The sequence below is a fragment of the Tamandua tetradactyla genome, chromosome 8, assembly GCF_023851605.1.
Source record: "Tamandua tetradactyla isolate mTamTet1 chromosome 8, mTamTet1.pri, whole genome shotgun sequence".
Taxonomy (NCBI): Eukaryota; Metazoa; Chordata; class Mammalia; order Pilosa; family Myrmecophagidae; genus Tamandua; species Tamandua tetradactyla.
This window is the reverse complement of record NC_135334.1, coordinates 124,289,188-124,307,034: the sequence shown is the minus strand read 5'-3', so window position 1 is coordinate 124,307,034 and position 17,847 is coordinate 124,289,188.

The following is a 17,847-nucleotide window of genomic DNA, read 5'->3' as shown; positions in this document are numbered from 1 at the left end:
TCATTATTTTTCTAGGTTGTGACTACCATGACGGTTCATGTACGCTCAGTTACTGCACAGTAAGGACTTATTCCTAGAAGTACTGTTGGCTTAAGACATTAGGGCTCCTTTCAAGTGACCCCACGTCAGCATCTCCGATGGGCGTGTCTGGGACGTCCTTGCAGATCCGATGTGTTCATTCAGGCTCCCCCTCTCACTGCCCTAAGAAGTTCTATCTTTGGGGGGTTTTTGCTTTTTAAATAAAAACTCATTTTTAAATCTTATTACCTAAAGATGTTAACATGTGACTTTGCATTTTCTTTTTTCCACCCTGTTGATCCCTTATCTTGTTTTCTCTTCAAATTTGAAGAGAGAATTTTCCACTCACTGTGATTTTTATCCTGGAGGGAAAGTTCCAAATGAAAGGTTCTTTTGCCATCAACCAAAACGTGGCTTCTCTTCAGAGGAGTGTGTCAGTCGGGCACAAGGAACATGGTATGCACTAAGGCTGGTCAGAATTATTTTTGAAAAGCAGCTGAGAATGTTTCCCTTAGGGGCCCCTCGGCATGGGTGGGCGGTGGGCTGTCTCTCCGGGGTCCGCACGCAGTGCCCGCATCACCCTGAGGGCCCGCGCTGCCTGGGTCTCAGACGCGGGTTCTGCATTCTGCGCCCCAAATCTCTTGTCTGGGAGCCATTAGTTTGCGTTGAAACTGAATATTCTGGGAGCAGCTGGACTGTAGGCCTGAAGGATCTTCCTGAGAGTCGGGTGGGCACCACGCGCGGCCGGGGCTGGAGGCCAGCCCTGGGGGCACACCACCCCGGAGCAGTGTTCAGGGCCCGGGTCCTGAGGGACAGTGGCTGGGAGGGCCCTGCGCCCCCCAGGACCGCCAAGATGACGCGGGAGAGGAGAACGTGCCACGCACCCGCTTCTGCCTCTCTAAGGCAGCCACGGGAATGGAGGAATCTCCCCGATGCTGCAGCTGATGCGCGAACAGAGGCCTCAGGAGGGACCAGAGGTTAGGTGAGGCCGGGTGCAGAGGGGGCGGGGGCGCCCCGGAGCAGGAGCCGGGGCCTGGGCCGGCCTGGCTCGCGCGTCCGCCCTTGGCTATCCCGGGGCCCCGGCGCACGTGCGGGGAGGCCGCAGGGCAGGCGCGGGGTGCAGGCCGCCGTCGAGGGCACGGTGCGCTCCCCAACTGCGGGCTTCCCGCCCCCCGGCCGTGCGGCCCCGCGGTGAGACGAGAGCGCGTTCCTCGTCCGAGGCGGTGGGGGCGGCGACGGCGCCCGACACAGGAGGCGTCGGATTTGAAGATCTGGGGAGGAAGGCACACAAGTACAGACCACAAGACGGGCACGGGCGGAGTCAGTGGAAGTTCCGGCAGCTGCGGGCGGATGCGCCGCCAGTCCCGCCGGTTCTCCAAGCCCGCCTTCCTGCCGTGCACGAGCACAGCGCACCGACCCGCGACGCGCCGAGAAACACTTGACCCGGGAGTGCGCGCCCGGCCGGCCCGCCGGCTCCCGGAATCGGGCTGCGCTCGGCCCCTGCCCCGCGTTCGCGGGCACTTACGGTCTCACACTTCATGGAACACCTCGTAACCCAACTTCCCAAACTAAAAACGCTGGCAGTGGCTTTGAGTGCTCTCCGCCCCTCCCTTGCCTTCTAAGAAGCAACTGCTAGATTCCCAGAAATGCCTCTTGAATTTGTCACCTCCCCGTCTGGGTTTACTTTTTGGTTCATCATCTCTGCTCAGCTGTGGCAAGAGCCTTTTATCTTGTCCCCCTGCCACCAGTGCAGGGCAGCAGGCAGTAGATAAAGCTGCAGCTTCAGGGCGGGCGCAGGGTGTGGAGGAGAGCTGCAGGTCTCCTCTGCCTACAGGGCTTCTGGCCCAAGTTCCCTAAGTCTTCTTGCCCTAGGACCCTGCACTCTTACACCTGCGGTCAGGCCTTGCGCTCCCTCTCCTCCCACAACCTCCTCTGCGCTGCACTTTGTGCATCTCTAGCAGCTGCTGTGACTGTTCTCTTCCTCTGAAGCCTTATGCAGAGGAGTCAAGCTGAGACAGGGACATTTATAAATAGAAAGTGGGTGTAAAGTTCTGAGTCACAAATGTTTTAAACAAGGCTAATTCCATCTCTCCTCCATTTGAGCTTTGAAATTCCCATTCACCCCCTCCTCTTCCATCCTTTTCCCAAAGCCTCTTAGGTTCCTGCCCTCTCCTTGGAAGGCCGTGATAAACCTGGATGTCATGGTAGCCAGGACACAGGACACGGACAGGAGTGTGGAAAATGAATGGAGTCAGCATCTGTAAGCAACTGACCAGAAGAGAATATTACTGAGATAACACACGTTTACTAGGGCCCACTACATGCCTTGCCTGCATATCCATCATCTCCAACCCATTAAAACAAAAGAACACATAAGCAAAATTTTGTCCCCATTTTGCAGATAGAAAAATGAAACTCAGAAAAGTTAACTGATTTGCCCAAGATTGACAAATGGAAAAGCTAGTATTCAAACATGGGTCTGCAAGTCTGTGGAATTTCTAATATGCCATGCACATCTATTGATTCCTGTTTTTTGCAAATAAATAAATAATAAAAGAGGGACTTTTTTGTTGCTCGGATATGGCCTCTCTCTCTAAGCCCAACTCTGTAAGTGAAATCATTACCCTCCCGGCTCAGTGGGACATGACATCCAGGGGTGAACTTGGCCTAGCACTGTGGGTTGGACAATCTGTCCTGACCAAAAGGGGGAAAAGTGTAACAAAGTATTTGTGGCTGAAAGAGTTCAGATAGAGCTGAGAGGTTACTCTTGGGCAAACTTCAGCTAGATAGTGCTAATTACCAGGGTTTGCCAAACCCAACCAAAACCATTCCTGTCAACCCTAAAGAACACCTAAGGCTTTATCTGAGGTTCTACAGAAGTTTCACACACTAAAATTATACAGAAACCTACAACCCCCAGATGGATTCCTCAGCCAGAGAAGTCCTGAAACCCAGAGGGGCTAGCCTCTCCAAGAAGATCAACTAGTTCCATCCCCCTACCCCGTATTATAGATACCCCATTCCCACGTGAAAAAGTTAAAATGGACATAGCCCAAATACTCCTAAAGGTTGAGAGAAGGATCAAAGGAGAAGGTGGAGTTATACAGAGAAGGTAGGGTTTAACAAACGAAAATGACTGCTCAAACCTATCAATATTTCTTTTAGTCTCCAGTATCTTGGAACAGCTAGAAGGAAAAACCTAAAATTGTGGAATTGTAACCCATGACAAACTCTGAAATCTGTTCTACAACTAATTGTTGCAATGTGCTTTGAAACTTACTGCTTTTTTGTATATATATTATTTTTCACACACAAAAATAAAATTAAAAACAAGACAAAAACAAAAAATTAGAATTAAAAAAAAAAGAATACCCAGGACTCTGTCTGAGGCTCTATAAACATTTCACCCACGAAGTTTATTTTTCAGAAACTTAAAACCTCTAGATTGTTCCTATGCCAGTTAGGCCCTGAGACTGAGTTACCAGTCTCTCCAAGAGCATCAGCTGGTTGCATCCTCTTACTCCATGATGCGGACACCCCTTTTCAACATGAAGAAGTTAGAACGGTCATTGCCCAAATATCCCTGACGTTTGGGAGAAGGATCAAATGAGAGGGAGGGGCTGTGACAGAGAAGATAGAATTTAACCAAGTATTGTGACTACTGAATCATTCTATCAATATTTCCTGTTAGTCTCTAGTGTATTAGAACAGCTAGAAGGAAATACCTGAAATTGGGGAATTGCAACCATACCATGCTATGAAATTTGCTCTATAACTACTCGTTAAATTGTGCTTTGAAATTTATCACTTTTCTGCATACGTATTTCACAATAAAAGATGCTGAAAAAATAAGCCAGGAAGTTAAAAAATAAAAAGATAAAGGGTGGTGGGAGAATAGGTTTTAATGAGCAGTTACGTATGAATTGATGAGTGGGAACTCATGATCTCATCATGGTGATGAAAGGGTTACCGCTGTATTTTATGGTCACACACTCAGAAGCCCAGCTCAACCTGGCTTAACAAATGCATTGGCCCAAGTAGCAGAAATGGCCAGTAAATCCACTGGGTCACTTGAGGTTTTCACGACTCAGTCTCCCAACGCCTTGGGTGTGCCTATCCCTGCTTGGTCTCCCTCCTCATCCAGGCAATATGATGCCAAGTGGCAGCTCCACTCTTACGTGGGTGTAGAGTTTGCAATTTGAGAGAAGCAGCAAGTACCTCTTTGGACAGTTCCAGCAAAGATCCCCAGGACTCTGGCTGGAAACGGCGTCCATCTGTGAGCCATTCACTGTGTCTGCTGGGTGGAGTATCCTGGCCCGAATCACACGGCCAGTGCCACAGGGCCATACGCTGAGCTGGGCTGTTAGGGCTGTGGGGGGGGATGGCTGGTCAAAGGAAGTTCCACTGGGCAGACATCACACTATGCCTTTCCAAAAGACACAGGTTGAACAGAAAAGGAAAGAAAGCAACACAGTCCCCCAAACTCACAGAGTATCGAGTAGGCCACGGTGGCTCAGCAGGCAGAGTTCTCACCTGTCATGCCAGAGACCCGGGTTCAATTCCTGATGCCTGCCCAACCGAAAAAAAAAAGAGCACAGAGCATGAAACTCCACAGGCCTGAGACAAGCATAGGACTTGAGGCTTACTGAAACCCATGCAAAGGTTTATATATACATTATCTCATTTAATCACCCCATGAACCAGAGATTATCCCCATTTTTCAAGTGAGAAAAACTGAAGCTGAAAGATTTAAACTTGCTAGTAAGTGGCAAGACCAGACTTCAAGCATGGATATGTTCCATTCCAAATCCTGTGTGCTGTCCACCACAACACTGCCAGTATGGCAGGAGTCAGACAGAGGGGCTGCTGGACGAGACTGGGGCGAGAGCTGAAAGCCGTGTCCCTTCCCACTGCCAGCCAGGGTCTGAAGGCACCGGAAACGGGCCAGGGAGCCCCCGCCCCACAAGCACAGCCCCACAGCTACCAGCTGGGCAGCTTAGCTGGTAAACTCCTGACAAGCACCAATGACAGATTCTTCTCTCAGTGGAAGAAAAAAGCGACCAGGGTGCTGCTCTCCAACCTTATTCTGACCATGGGAGAGACTGCCCGGTGCTCTCAGTGTGACAGAAACCACAGGGGAAAGCCGAATTGGAAAGGAAGTGTATACTGGGCATGGAATAAATGGGTGAATACATAAAGAGCCCTAGAAAAATAATTTGAGAAATTTAGAGCAAAGTTATGATCCTAAGTTTAGAGACTTTAAATGGCACAAGGGAGACAGGAAGCTCTATGTAAAAGAGAAATGAAGTAGTAGAGCCCATTTGCAGAAACAGAGGAGAGCTGAACCAGCCTGGCTCTATGAAGAGCTCCCTAACGAGCTCAGAAATTTAAACGTAGGGTATAAAAGATGGAGGAAGGTCATCCTTGAAGTCCTTGATGGCTTGAAACTTGGAGAAGGCGCCAATGACAGGTGCTGCCAGCTATGTTCAGAGCAAGAAGAGCCAGAGGCTAAGGCTGTCAGCTGGGGACGAAGATACCAGGATAGCAATCGTCAGAGAGAAAGCAGGTGATACTCAACCCCAATATTCTTCCTCCTCCACCAAGGAAAAGCACTGCTGAAGAATGGAACAGAACATGGCTCAGAGGACGTCGAAACCCCAAACAGAAAGGAAGACAGCAAGAGAGGGCCTGAGCCCCTAGTCATTTCAAATAAGTTGCCAGTCGCAAGACGGGGAAAAAACCTTTGCAAATAAGCTCCTGGAACGCTGGCCGACATAGCTCAGAAGCCATGGAGAAAAAAAAAAGAAGCCACAATCCGGACAGCTGCAAATGTCCTGACAGTCAGAAAGGAGGCAAACAGATTCCAGAAACTCCAGGTGATACTAGGGGGAAACTTTGAGGTGAATCCCACCCCCTGCCCCAGATTTATTCTGGAACATAGTAAACTGGGTTTGGGAACACCTAGAAAAAAGAAGTGGCACGTTCACTAAGAACAGGATGTGGTGAAGTCACGTTTACCATAATGACGTATTTACTTGTTGGCCACTGAGAAAGTTCCCGCTTTCTGGTTAGACACTGAGTGCCACACGCTTGAGAAGATAACTAGGAAAACGGTGGGCCCAGAGCTCACCCACCTGAGCGTGTGCTCACCGGCCCGAGGGCTCTGGCCCATGATGCAGCGCTGGGAAGGGTCTCTGGGATCCCGCGGCCCAGGTAGCGCAGTGACCAGCGCCTGCCCCACTCACCACATCTGCAGACGTAGATTTGGATGTCAGAACCAAGATTCTAAAACATCTTAAATCAGTGGGCTGAAACCAGCAGGATGAGATTTAACAGAAGGAAGTGGAAAAGTCCTGCATGTAGGTTTTCTGTTGTTTGCATGTTTCTTTTAATCAGCTGCACACGCACAGGTGAAGGACGTCTGGCCTGACAGTGGGCATATGGAAGAGGTGAGGGGTTTCAACTTGAAGAGAAACCAGTAGGAATGGAGCAACTGCTTTAAAAGATACTGGTCCCTCCCTGCTTTTTATTTAAGGTGCAAAAGGGTAAAACTGAAAAGTTCGTTCTTTTATGACCATCCCCTCCCAGGAGGCCACGGGTTTCTGGTGTACACTTTCAGGTTTCTATACATATATAAGCAGACACATCCTTCATCTTTTCCTTTACATAAACAGTAGTTTGGTTTGTTCTATTTTCACTTAACAGCACATTGTAGAGGTCATTTTATATTAGTCTATAAAACACTTTCTCGTTCTTTTGTAGGCAGTACAGAGCATTCTACTGTATATATGTATCATTTATTTAATCAGTCCCCTATCGCTGAAATATATTCTGATATCTTGCTATTACAAACAATGCTGCAAGGAATAACTTTGTATATGTGGAATTTTAAATATGGGCATGTATCTGAAGAACATCTTTTCAAGAAGTGGAATCACTGAATTAAAGAGCATGCGCATTTTTCAGTTTGGTGATCTTGCCCAGTTACCCAGTTGTACCAATTTAGTCTCCTATGAATCCTACGAATAGCTGCTTCCCCACATCCTCACTAATAGAATTTATTATAAATCTTATAAATCTATGGAGATGTAGGCAAAAAAAGCATCATTTGTAATTTTCTTATTCAAATAGCTACTTGTTTTTATTTACTGTTCATATCCTTTACCCATTTTTCCAAGGAATTTTCTTTTTCTTGGAGCTCTTTATATGTAAAATAAATTTGCTTTTTGTAATATGAGTTGCAAATATGTCCTCCAGTTTTTAGTTTGTCTTTTTGTTTCTGGCAGTTTTGCCATGTAAATATGTTTTCCTTTTAAGTAATAGTAAAATTTATCCATGAAGTTTTTTTAATGACCAGATTTTACATCACACTTCAGAGTCCTTCCTCATTCTGAAATTATAAAAATATATATATCCTCTGATTTCTTTTAGTACTTTTTGGGCTTCATTTTTACAGTTAAATATTTGAACTATTTGAAATTTATTTGTATTATAAGATGTGATGTATGGATCCAACTTTAATTTTTTCCAGATGGCTAACTTGTTGTTCCTACACAATTTATTAAATAATTTGTCTTTTCCCCTTTGATTTAAAATGCCACTTTAATAAATTCTAATTCCAATATATTTGGATCTATTACTGAATTTTATGTACTTCTACTTCTTTTGAAATAATTGGTAATAAATTATAGTTTTTATTGGTGATTTCAATTACTTTTCAAATAAAGTCATAAATATTCGTTGTAGAAAGTATGGAAAATAGAAAACTTATACAAGGAAAATAAGTATCATCCTGAACCTACTATAAACAACCCACTTGTAAATATTTTGGTATTTATCCATTCAACCTTTTTCTATGTGATTATGGTTTTTGCCCAAGTAAGATGATACCATATAGTAAGCAAACTTACTTGTACTATAAGTCCAGTGTCTATACCTCAAATCTAACATGATCCAATGACCAAAGTGGAACAAGCCATCATTTTACCCAAACCACATCCTCTCTCCCACCATTCTCCCAGGTACCCAGTGCAAGAAATGGAGTCAACTTTTGGCTCCTCCAGCTCCCTCCCTCCCCTCTCTCACATTCACCCTCTGTAGACGCGGACCCATTGGATATTTGAAGCTGAATCCCACCTTGTGAAATGCTCTCAATATATGGATAAAGAAGCCAAGACCTGGAGAGAGAAAACAACTCGGAAAAGCTAGAGAGTTTTTGACTGCAAGGAACAGTAGATCAACTCAAAACAGCTCAACCGATGAGGGGATTTGTCTCTCCATAATGAGAGGGCCATAGGGAGGGCACACCCACGGTCGGTTCATTCCTGATGTCACCAGGAGGAACCCAGCTCCTTGCCACCTGTCCCTTTCGCTGTCCTCAGCTTACTGACTTTTGTTTCCAGGCTTTCCCCACACACAGGTGCAAAATGGCGGCAGGAGCTCCAACTTTGCCTCCTCACACAGCTTATATCTAAATCAGAGAAGTGCACAGCCCACCCTAATTTCATCGCACCCAAAGCGCAGGCGGGGTGTGGGATGGGGAGTCAGCTGGGAGCGTGGGACCTATTTCTGGTTGTCACAATGGTTGGGAGACACTGTGGCATGTAGTGGGCAGGAGCCAGGAATGACAAGTGTCCTGGATGTCTGGGTCACCCGGGAAATGAAAGATCAGCTCCCATTCCTACAGCAGTCATGTAGGTGAGAAACCCAGACCCTAACTTTTAAAATACAAAATAAACTATTTTTTGCATGGTTTTAATACACACTGAACTTTCCAGGAATGTAATTTCCCTGTAAACTGAGGAAAGGTTTTAATTAATTTCTTTGAACCTCACCAACTGCCATGCACCTTGCAGACATCGATGCCCCAGTGGGGGTCCCCAGGACAACGCCCTGTCAGCCTGTCTGCGGCTGTGCTGTTTGTGATTCTCATGTGGTACCAGCTTCTGTTTATTTCTTCAGCACAGCACTGTCCAAGCATTTTCATGTTGAAAATTTTTATTTCTCCTTTATATTGCATTGGGAGCATTATATTCATTTTTTGAAGTTCCATCGGTAGATGCTGTTCTCTGAACTTCCTTCAGCACAGCACAGGAGATGTCGCCAACTGCCAGCTGCGGAGGAAGTTGGGGTGGGCAGGATTGCGACCACTGCTTCCAGAAGCAAGTCTAGACCAATCAGCCTGGCATTTCCAGTCCTTCGTGCTGGATTCAAACTCACTACCCTGGACCCATCTCCTAGCAGTATCCTTGGATTTCATACTTAAGCCAGATCAGGACTATTATTACTTTTTCAAACGCACTAAGGAGTAGTAACAGCCAGCAGTGAGCAAGTGCTGACGGTGTGCCGGGCTCTGTGCCTAGTGCTTTGCAGTGAGGATTTCCACCATCACCCCAGGCCAGCGATTAAAGTGGCTGCTTTTAATTAACCCATTTTCCAGGAGAGAAAACTGAGGTCACACAAATAGTGACGGAGCTGGGATTCAAATAAAAGCAGCCTGACACCAGTCACCGCATCTCACCAGGACGCCTCCCTGCCTCCCGCCTCTGCCCCTGGTCCTTCTCCCACCAGCTGTTACCTGTCAAAGCCCAGGGCCACCCACACTTGGCTAGGGGACACGCCTTCCAGTAGGCTGTCAGGGCCCCTCCACTGAGAACTCACCCCACACTTGGCTAGGGGACACGCCTTCCAGTAGGCTGTCAGGGTCCCTCCACTTAGAACTCAGTTCTTTCCTTAGTTCCCAGTGCACTTTATTTATGGCATTTGTTATGGCTACTCTTGAAACAAAATGTGGTGTTAATAAATAAATTGTTCCATGCTGCCGACACCACTCCCCTCCCTGACCCCTCCCTCCTGTGACATTTCCTACTGCACCCTGGATGCGAGGCATGGCCCAGAATGTGAGTGGATGTCAGTGGGTGTCAGGATAAATAAGATAAAGAAAAGCTCACACTTTTCAAAGCAGACTTCCGGCAACATGTACTTAGAGCCAACAGGTTCTCAGCTGAGTTATAGTTTATGCTTACATCCCAAACTGTCTCCCCCAGTCACTCAGGACTCTTCTGACCCACCTAATGGCGGGCACAGCCTTGGGGTGATCCCACGCAAAGCGCTTCGACTCCCACCGGTCCGAACCAGAACATATGCCTCTGCCTCCAAAGGGCACCTTCACTGTCAGGCATCAAATAGCACAGGAGCCTCAGGAGTCCTTGCCCTTGCCCTCCCTGGCAGGATACGTCCTTTCTGTCTTCTTTCCCTCCCTCTCTTGCAGGGATTGTCCCTCCTTGAAGTCCTGCAGGCCATGGACACCGAACCACTGCCTCCTGCCAGGACCACAGCCACCTCTTCCAGCTCACAGACAAGTGGGTCTTTTCCCAGCTTCCCCCAACTGAAAAGCTGACTTTTGCCCCCAACGATGTGCAACACATGGGATTTGGGTGTCTCCAAAGTCTAGGGGTTTTGTGCTTCCACTCTCCTAACATGGGTGAAGGAGAATTTGCAACAGTAGGTCAGGGAATGAGCCTGGGTATGGGGACAAACATGGGGACTCTCCAATTCTTTATCCTCCAGTGTTGAACTTTCTACATGCTGCGTTAAAAACTATCCCCAAACTTACTAGTTTAAAACCACAAAATCATCTTTATCCCTTGCAGTGCGAGAGGTGCCCTGGGCCCGGCGAGGAGGGTGTCACGTGGGGCTGAGGCACTGCAGAGGGCCCTGCACTCACCGGCTGGCGGTGGGCCGGGCAGGAGGGGCGGCTCCGTGGGATGCAGTTTGTGCTGCACGAGGCCCGGCGCTTCGTTTCAGGCTCTTTGTTACCACCTGTGAATTCTTAATAATTTCTGATCAAGGAGTTCTTGATTCTTTTTGAACAGACCCATAAAACTTTTAGAACAAGGGGCATTTTCACGTTTCACTGGACCCCGCAAATTCTGTACCCTGTCCCGACTCGAGCTGCCATGGCCTTCCATGTGGCAGGTGGCTCCAAACAGGAGAGCTGCAAGAGAGGGAGCCAGGCAGAAACTGCATGGCCTCTTATGATCCAAACTGACTTCACCTAGTAACAGGGTGTAGACGGTCACATGGCCAGAGCGCAGGTGGGCTGAAAGATGCAATGTGACACACTGGTTGTGAAGAGGTCACCTCCCCGTGCTGGCCCAACCTCCCCTGCACAGAAAGAGCCCAGGGGCTCAGTTCTGCCTCCTAGGACGGCCAGTGGGGGGACCTTCAAGCCCTTCTGGGGAAAGGCCACAGGGGAGCTGGGAGCGGACGGCCTGCAGAGCCACAGGGACTGGGACAGGGGCAGTGGGGCTGGGCCAGGCCCAGGAATCCTGAACATCTACTCCCCCAGGGGGCTGAAATCCCTGCGGAAGGGGAGGTTCATCACCTGACATCTGTTCCTCCTGCTGGCATCTCTGCTTTCTCACTCCTCCCTGGGGCACAGTGCCGTCCTTCTCATTAACGTGCCCTTGCCTCCCGCAAGGGCCCCAGGCTCTGAGCACTGCTAATTCCCTCGTAATCCACTGGCAAACCAGGAGGCTAATTAAATTGTGAGTTTATGCACTTGCTCTGAATCACTCTGCTCAGACTCGCTCCCATCCGTCTCTTCCTTTTCTTTTCCTTCCTTACTGCCCCTGCATAGTTCAGATTCATCTGGACAGTTCTAGGATTCTTGCACCCCTCCCTGCCCCTTCTCCCATCTCCTGTCTGTCCTTCGTTCTGCAGCTTAAGTCATTTTAAAACACAGCTCAGAGGGCAGTGCGATGGTGATTCAGTGGCAGAATTCTCGTCTGCCATGCCAGAGACCTGGGTTCGACTCCCGTGAGCCTGACCATGCCAAAAAAAGAAAAAAATACAGCTCAGAGCACACCTCTCCATTCTTCTGCAAAACACTCCAAGCTCCTTAGCCTGACACTTCAGCACCACACACCTTCCCTGCCATCACTTCCTCGCCAAACCCTTCCCTCCAGAACCCAGCCAGGGTCAGTTCCTCCTCAAACACTGGCAACTACCCCGCCACACGTTTTTTTTTTTTCAACGTCAACGGCACTTTTAATTCATAAACACATTCATTTAATGTTCTAATCTAGATGATTTTTGGTGTTTTTGTTCTCTGAAAAATTAAGACCCCTAAGAACTATATGGGTTATCAGTTATGTGGGTTGTTACTATCAAGGCTCGCTACATCAGAGATTAAAATCGGTACGAACATCTTTCCTATGGTGCTGGGATGACCTGAGAATTTGCATTTCTAATCAATTCTCAGATGATCCTGACAGTCTTTAAGACTGGAACAGCAGACTACATTTGCTTTACCCTAAAGGACAGTTTTTTAAAAAAACAGACCTGAAGACAGATGGGCCAATTCAAAAATTTCAAACCCTCACAATTATCTTCAAAAGACATCCTACCATCCACTTCCTCAACTCTCCCTGTTAAAGGATCCCAAAGGGAGTATTTCAGTATTGACTCCTGCCCAGAAGGCAAGTGGAGGCTCCTCTTCTCTCCACAGACTACACCTGCAGATTTTAGAAAAACCCCAAATCTCAGTTATCTGGACGAGGCTGTGGAGTACAATGGTTCGAGACTGGGTCCTGGAGCCTGGCAGTCATGGGTCAGACCCTTGCCCATGCATTAACCCCTTTACTCAACTGTAAAGTTGGATTCATGGTACCTACTTCCAGGGGCATTAAGGGAATTAAGGAAAGTAATGGACATGAAAAAGCAGTTACCCTAGTGCCAGGTCCTCTGTCGTCCAGTGTCTTAATCTTGGTTCCCCAAAACACAGACCCCTAGACAAGGATCTGAACGTAAGCAGTTTATGTAGGAGGGGATCCCAAGACGCACGGCGACGGGGCTGGGAAATGAGAAAAGGAAGCAAACAGAGCAGGAAGACTTGAACAGACTTCTCCCGTGGACTGCTTAGGCTCCGTCCTGCTGGGCGTTCTCTGAGGCCTTGGAACACGCCTCAGCCTGGGACTTATCGCCCCAAAGGACCAGAAAGTGGGGGAGTTTATCCACTAACTGCGGGCCGTCCTTGGCTGAGGGGTGCTTTCGGGGCATGAACACCCCAGCACTTCTGGCCTGCCCAAAGCAGAGAGTGCCGTAGGCACAGGGACCCAGGGAGCACAGGTCTGTGCAGAGGACCTCCACGTGGGCACTGACAGTACTGCTACACTCACTAGATGGAGCCTGCTGTGATTGTGGTGGTGTGGTGGTTACACAACAAAGTAGAAGCAGGTGTGAATGACGACCTAGCCCATGGCTCCTTTGTCTGAATCCTGCTGCCACCTTCCCAACCTCCACTCTGGTACCCCTCACTTCTCTCAGCATCCTGCCCTGCACACCCACCAGCTCACTGCATCCTCTTCCTCCATCCCCTTGGCCTCTTCCCTGTCTCAGCCCCCTAAATCTCCATCATCTTCTGTCCCTGCAACCTGTCTCTCCTCCCCACTCTAGCTTCTCTGATGAAAACGCCTTTTGTGGACCCAGAGAAAGGGTGAAACGACCTCCAGGTTGAGCCAGGCTCCTGATGGGATTTAATTATCCAGCCTGGAGAGCCCAGCCTTCTCTTCTCCTTTCCACCACTGGAATCACAGCATCTTCCAGAGAGCAGCCCCACCCTCCAGGTCCAGAGAGGATGCAATGCCTTGAAAGGTTGTGGCTGTCATGGCTTGGCTCCGTGCCTTCCCCGACCCTCCAGCAGGCCAGTGGCCCACATTTTCAAAGCTGGCAAAGGAGACAGTTGGGATCTGACAAGGGCCAGAAAGGCACTTCACCCCGTGCCCTGAAACAGCCCCTACTCTGAAATTCCTCCATTCATTCCTTCCCATTAAAACAGGTATGCATCCACCCTTTTCACCCTTAACAGCACCTTAATGAGCAAGCCCACCAACACCTTTGTGGGACTGCTTTGCCTTAATGCTTGGAGACCAGGGCATGCAAGGAAGGCAACTGTGGGCTGTCAGGTTTTGAGAGAGTCCCACAGAACTGCAGTTCACAGAAGGGGCTGGGGGACAGCGGGGACAGGCCTCTCCGGAATCCAGGCCTGGAGGGCAGGCATGCAAGTCAGCAGGGCGGGCGGAGGGCCTCAGCTCCTGGCTGCTGGGCGTGAGGCCCTTCAAAAGCCATCCACTCAGAAAATGTGGAGCTGTGTTCCTATAACCATGTTTCTAGAAGATGACTGTATAATGATACAGCTTTCACAATGTGACTGTGTGATTGTGAAAACCTTGTGACTGATGCCCCTTTTATCTACCTTACCAACAGATAAGTAGAACATATGGAATAAAAATAAATAATAGGGGGAACAAGTGTTAAAATAAATTTAGTTTGAAATGCTAGTGATCAATGAAAGGGAGAGATAAGGGGGATGGTATGTCTATTTTTTGTTTTTTTCTGTTTTCGTTTCTTTTTCTGTTGTCTTTTTTTTTCTGAATTGATGCAAATGATGATGATGATGATGAATATGCAACTATGTGATGATACTGTGAATTACTGATTATATATGTAGAACGGAATGATCAAAATAAGAATGTTTATTTGTTTTATTGTATTTAAAAAAATAAAAATAATAAATAAATAAAAAGCCAACCGCTCAGCTGGCACCTACGCAGTGTCAGGGAGCCTGGTCACTTCCCCAACTGCATGGCAGCCCCGAGAGACAGAGTCCGGAGGGGCCGTCGTTAGGGCCCCGAGTGAACGTGGCCATGGGAAGACAGCCGTGTCCAGCCTGACGGCCTGCGGGGCTCCTGCCCCCCTGCCCCCTGCCCCAGCTAGGCAGGGTGTGTAGTTCCCCTATCCCACCAGAGCCCTTGGAGCCCTCCCTTTACCCTCTCCAACCCTCTCCCTTCCTGCAGGCACCACAGAAGTAGCCTTTCCAGCTGAAAATTCACTTCAGCCCCTCAAGGTCTGCCCCCTTCACCCCACCCCAGGGAAGCCCAGGCTGAGCCTCTCAAGTCTCTGGACTTGGTCTTCCTCCTTTCTTCCTGTCTATGGACATCCTCAGACTTGGAGATCAGGAGGAAAAACTGGGTCACTTTAAGCCCTTCCTTGACTAACAACACTGACCTGTTTTTTAATTCTCTTCCCGCAGACCCTCTCCCCTGAGGCCACTCAGCCTGGACATCTGCCCCAACCAAAATCTCACCTTCGCTGTCCTTGCAGCCCAAAGGCTAGCCCAGACGTTATGAGTGCCTTCAGTTCCCTCCCCCCAAACCAGGGAGGTGACTCATCTGTCAAGTATCCCGGACCACCCCCAGTTTGGCCTCTGCCTCCTGTTATTCGTTCCTGTGGGGCCTCAGTTTCCCCATCTGCTAACTTGGATTAATGATGCCTCTTCTCTAGGCCACGGGCTGAAGCTCTACGGAGCTGGCAGGGGAGGAAGGGTCAGCCGTTCGTTCAGCTGCAGCCCGGCAGCCCCCGCCCCCCGCCCCTCCCCTCCTTTCTTCCACTCCCTTCCTTCCCCCCTTCCCGCCTCTGCCCGCTCCTCCTCCCGCCTGCTCTCAGCTCCGCTCCCCGTTCAGCCGTCCTTCTTCCCCCACGCCTCCCCGCGCCCATCCCGTCCGCCTCCGCCCGGGCCCGAGCCCCCGCCGGCCCCGCCACCGCCATCCCGGCCCCGCCGCAGCGCGGGCGCTCAGTGCGCAGCCCCGGAGCCCGGAGCCCGGAGCCCGGAGCCCGACCGCGGGCTTCTAGCAGAACCCGAACCCGAACCCGATCCGACCGCCGCCCCCAGCCAGGTGAGGGCAGTGCAAGGGCGGGGGTGGGGGGCAAGGTTTCCCTTTACGGATGGCGGGAGAGGGGGCGGCAGAATTGGGTCCTTTCTCCCTGAAAGGAGGACCCAGGAGCTTTTTCATGAAAGAGGCTCAAGGGCTTTTATTCAAAGGGGTGGGTGAAGGGAGCTCTGGGGGAAGAGAGGACCTGCGGTGGCCCTTCTAGGGGATTCTCTTTTTCTCATGAGAAAGGATTAATCGGCTGCTCCTGTGAAAAGGGGGCCATCTCCTTGGGAGCATGCGGAGGTTCAAGGTAAGAGGGAGCAGGGAACTGCTGGGGCTTGAGGAATGGGGTGACTGGGCAGCAGAGGGCTGGTGGGGAAGGGGCTTGAGACCCCTCAGTGTGACATCACCGCCCCTCTCTGTGGCTCCAGGGCTCTGCATCTGCAGCCCCTCAAGCGCCCAGCTCTCTGTGTCCCAGGTTTTTGTCTCTGAAGATGATCATTTTGAGCTCCACCTGGGCAAAGCTAGGATGAGCCATTCCTTCTCTAGAGTTAATGATGCCCACCTCCCACCTGCTCAGAGAAGACTGGGGACTCAAGGACCCAGGAAGTGGGCAGTGATGGACAAAACAGGAGCTGGGTAATGGGCACACAGGAGCCCCCCTGGCACTGGCAAGGTGTGCCAGGCCTGGCAGGGAGCTTGCTGGAGTAGGAATGAGTAGATGCTCCCGGGCAGGACTGGTTAGGGAAGCAGGATTAGAAGCTGTTGAGCTGTCCCCATGCTCCCAGAGGACAAAACACTTATGGGAATTATTGTCTGGTTTTGTTTTCTTTCTCCTTTGCCCTGGATCCCAAGATTCCCATTTATCTCCATTTCTGTATTTGCAAAAAGGACAGATTGGCTGAAGCACCTGGGTCTAGAAGGAAAGAGTGTTGGAAGGACACTCCATGTGAAGCCAAATGACGTGGTTCAAGGCTAGCCCTGGCACACCAGGTCTCGATGGGTGACCCTGGACAATTTGGCCTTGGTTTACTTATCTACAAAAGGGGAGAGGGCCTGCCTGTCTCACAGGTTTGCTATGAGACCAGATGGGTCCAAAAGAACTTCGTAAAAGGGAAAGCACTGAACTCCTGTGATGCGCAAACCTCTCCCCTGCTGTTGGGCTCCTCCCTCCTCCCTGTCCTCACCAAGGCAGTCAGCTACCCCACAGAGCACTTTTGTAAAGCCACCTCCTCTGGAGCTCGAGGTCTTTATTATGAGAATAAGAGAAACGCACTCTTTCCCCTGGGTGGCCACAGCTCCCCACAGCCTGGCAAGTGGGATGAGGGCTAGATTCCAGCTCCCACCTCCCATTATGCGGCTGCCCTCATGCAAGGTGCATCTTCACTGCTGCACCTGGCAACCCTTTCTGGCAGTTCCCCCACTGACTCTAAGAGACACATGTTCACACACATCCCTGGGCTCTTTTCTGTAGAAGCGCGCATCCTAGAGTGTCTCCAGGTAATTTTCATTCCCGCGTTGTCGCCACACTTCAGGCCATGCCCTGCTAGCAAAGCCTACGCCCTGCCTGGAATCCCATCGGAGAGGGCCTCCTTTGAGTTAAGCTGTGGATTCACCAAGCTCCGAGGGGTCAGAGGTACCAAGTCCCTAATCCCTAGTCAAGAACTTTATCAGATCACTTTTGTCAGGGCCAAGAACAGCAGTACCTGCACACCAGGGCAGCAGTGCCGTTCTCAGGCCCCTAAATCTCCATCATCTTCTGTCCCTGCAACCTGTCTCTCCTCCCCACTCTAGCTTCTCTGATGAAAACGCCTTTTGTGGACCCAGAGAAAGGGTGAAACGACCTCCGGGTTGAGCCAGGCTCCTGATGGGATTTAATAATCCAGCCTGGAGAGCCCAGCCTTCATTCATACCACATTCCACATTCATACCACAATCTCCGCATCCTCCCAGCAGGCTTGAGGCAGGTTTACACCCCATTAACACAGCAGAGGCCATGCCCAGAGATGTTGAGGAACTAGCATAAGGGTTCAGTGTGTAAGCGCTGGGGCCAGGACATAAACCCAGGTCTAGTTGTCTCCACTCCTCCACCTCTGAGGAACAAAGCTGCTGACCT